Here is a 3,790-nt window from a genome sequence, read left to right as displayed (position 1 = left end):
GTTGTTGATCGATTAACTCAGTTTTTTTATTACAGAGGGCCGCTAACCCTCTGACCGAACACGCTGAGCTACCGTGCCGGCACCATCTGAGCTACCCAAGCACGACTCACGCCCCGTCCTCACAGCTTTACTTCTGCCAGTATCTCGTCTCCTACCTTCCAAGCTTTACAGAAGATTCGCAGGAGAGCCTCTGTAAAGCACTTGCCCGTGAAAGGCAAAGGTCCCGAGTTCAAGTCTCGGTCCGGCACACAGTTTTAATCTGCCAGGAACTTTCAAGATTTTGTTGTCCATCTTTTCCAGTCCAACGTTGTAGAGTAGTGTTGTTTAGATAACACTGCACCTAAAGATGAAAGGGAGGCGGGGCGCCGTCATGCATATAAATGAAAACAACCAATTTTGCTGCTTGTCCAAGAGTTAGATTCCTCTCAAAGATTCATCCGCAAAAAAGGAAGGCCTTTCAACTTTGTGAACAGAAACAGCACGAAACACATTCAGTTTCGTAAGTCTTTCGTATTCGATGACGACACCAGGATCTTGAGCCTCCGAAATTCTTCCATAATGGCGGTTTATTTTACCCGATAGATGAAACGTCGATTTGTCCCAAAAGATGAGTTGTTTAGAAAAAGTGTTCTCTGCCACATCTTGCAGAACTGAAATGCAAAATTCTCACCTTCTGTGATGATCGCAGGGACGCAATTGATGCAGTAACTCCAACTTCCGTAAGGCTTCATATGTAGGCGTTTTTTCAGAACACGCCACACGCTTGTTTGAGGAAGTTGAAGTTCCTGGCCCTCCCCGTTGTGGACCTCCGAGAGCTCCATGCTACGCATCTCGGGCACGCTACACATTTCCATCAGACGTTTCCATCATACGCAACCAACTTCCAAGAATTTTGTTTGCCATTCATAAATCTGCTTGTGCAGAGGCGACCTCTTGCTGAATCGATGGCAGAATGCACGTTGCTCTTGAACAGCGGACTGACTTCGCGCAAATTCCAACACACAAAATTATTTCTCTTGTGGTGTTCCTACATGTTGCTACAAACAACAACGGCACAGCTGTGTCGAAACTTTTACCTTCCTCTATCCAGTGACGTGCGCAATGTGTTTCTATCGTTTATATTTTATCTGTAATAAAAAACCGAAATCTGCTCATTATTTTTGAATCACCTGGTGTTATTAACGAATGGAATCCGAGCGGAGGAAAAAATGATACCGGTACTCCGCCACAGGCCGCGGTTGGCAGATTGCAGAAGTACAGGGTGGTCCAAAAGTCCGGAAACACCCTCATAAAATTCAAATAGAGTAGCAAACAAGGAAACAGACTCCCTACACACGAAGAACGGGAAGGGGGGAAACTTTATAGGCTATGCCACCAACATGAGGGCCATCTTGAAAGCCGCCATCTTTGATTCAACTCCAAAATTTCAAATGGGAATGTGGTCATGTGACATATCAAACAGATAGAGAAGTTCACCAGAAAAACAATGCCGTTGTTATTTTAAACATAGCTTTATTCATTCTCGGGTTATAGCCAGTTACATGTGGCAGCGGTGGGACGCTCGGCGGCATGTGTGTTATGTGCCGAAGAGACATTACACCGATGTTACACAGTCCCGAGAGACCACCAACAGTCATAGGAATGGCTCGATATGTCGTCCATTATGTTGGATTGTTAATGCTATCCTCCGAACCCAGTCCTGATGAACTTTGTCCAACACATCTGGCTGAATTTGACCACACGCATCAACAATGCGCTGCTTAAGATGATGCAAATCCCGTATTTTCACTGAATAAACCAGTGCTTTGACATGCTCCCAAAGATAAAAATCCAAAGGAGTCAAATCTGGTGAACATGGTGGCCACTCCACAGCACCCCTACGGCTAATCCACTTTTGAGGGAACTGCACATCCAGGTATGCTCTCATATTGTGCTCATAATGTGGTGGGGCTCCATCATGCTGGAAGAATTCCGGAAATGTCCCGTCCTCCTTTAACAACGAGGGAAACACTTCTTCATCCAATAACCTCGGATAACCGTTGGCTGTTTAAGTACCATCAATAAAAAATAGTCTAACGATTTTGGTACCCCCCACACCACACCAGACCAACACTTTCTGTGAGTCGACCGTTTTGGAAGCATCAATCCAGTGCGGATTTGTGTCGGACCAGTATCTGTGATTCTGCTTGTTCACTTCACCATTGATAAAGAAATTGGCTTCATCACTGAACAGCACCTGTTAGGGAAAACGTGGGTTTATCTGCAGCTGCTGTGTCACCCATTCTGCGAACTGTATCCGACGGTCTGGGTCATCCTTGTTCAGGTGTTGGAGCAGCTGAATTTTGTACGGGTGCCATTTGTGCTGCGATAAAATTCGCAGCATGGAGGTGCGGCTAACCCCACATTCTTGTGACAGGCGACGAGTACTCCGTTGTGGACTCTTGCTAAATGATACCAAGACGCTCACTGTTGTTGCTTCATCGGTGAGGAATTTTGGTCTTCCAGCCTTAGGTTTTCGACTGAACCTGTTGCTCGGAATTTGGCCAAAAGCTTGGCAACTGCGCTGTGAGTGATGGGCTGTCTGGTTGGGTGACGACTGTTGAAATCCTCAGCAATGAGCCGTGTGCTTCTATCACTTGATATGAAGATGATTTCAATGCGTTCTTCATGTGTTAAGGACATTTTGTAACCTGTCAATAAGGAAACAATGATTCAAACGTTAGCACGAGTAAATGATACCTAACAGTTCAAAAATGGTTCAAATGGCTCTGGGCACTATGGGACTTAACTTCTATGGTCATCAGTCCCCTAGAACTTAGAACTACTTAAACCTAACTAACCTAAGGACATCACACACATCCACGCCCGAGGCAGGATTCGAACCTGCGACCGTAGCGGTCGCGCGGTTCCCTACTGCAGCGCCTAGAACCGCTCGGCCACCCCGGCCGGCAGCTAACAGTTAAATACGTGTAACATATCAGGCATGGGATAGCCACTTTGCACCGTTTCAGATTCCATTCTATGACTTCTCAGTACGAAATATTCACGCTGCCGAGCGTCCCATGGCTGCCGCAAGTAATTGGTTATAGCCCGTGTATGAATAAAGCTATGTTTAAAATAACAACGCCATTGTTTTTCTGGTGAAATTCTCTATCTGTTTGATATTTCACATGAGCACATTCTCATTTGAAATTTTGGAGTTGAATCCAAGATGGTGGCTTTCAAGATGGCCCCCATGTTGGTGGCATAGCCTATAAAGTTTCCCCCTTCCCGTTCCTTGTGTGTAGGGACTGTTTCCTTGTTTGCAACTCCATTTGGATTTTATGAGGGTGTTTCTGGAATTTTGGATTGTCCGCAGCTCGTGGTCGTGCGGTAGCGTTCTCGCTTCCCACGCCCGGGTTCCCGGGTTCGATTCCCGGCGGGGTCAGGGATTTTCTCTGCCTCGTGATGACTGGGTGTTGTGTGCTGTCCTTAGGTTAGTTAGGTTTAAGTAGTTCTAAGTTCTAGGGGACTGATAACCTAAGATGTTAAGTCCCATAGTGCTCAGAGCCATTTGAACCATTTTTGAACCTTGACCTGAGCTCCACTGCGATGCTTCTGCGTTACGCTATTATTGATCCCGCCAAGTGTGCGTATGCGGGTTATAGATTTTGTTCGCGGAGATTGGCGATCTGCCTTGCCTGTTTTTCGCCACATAGGCCAGAATGAGCTCGGCAGAGTGGAGCCAGCTGCTGCAGCGGCGTGGGTGGTCCTCGGAGGCCGCGGGAATCGCAGCAAATCACGGGTGTCG

This window comes from Schistocerca cancellata, chromosome 3, assembly GCF_023864275.1.
Source record: "Schistocerca cancellata isolate TAMUIC-IGC-003103 chromosome 3, iqSchCanc2.1, whole genome shotgun sequence".
NCBI classification, from domain to species: Eukaryota; Metazoa; Arthropoda; class Insecta; order Orthoptera; family Acrididae; genus Schistocerca; species Schistocerca cancellata.
The sequence above is the reverse complement of the archived record's forward strand: the minus strand, read 5'-3'. Positions refer to the sequence as shown.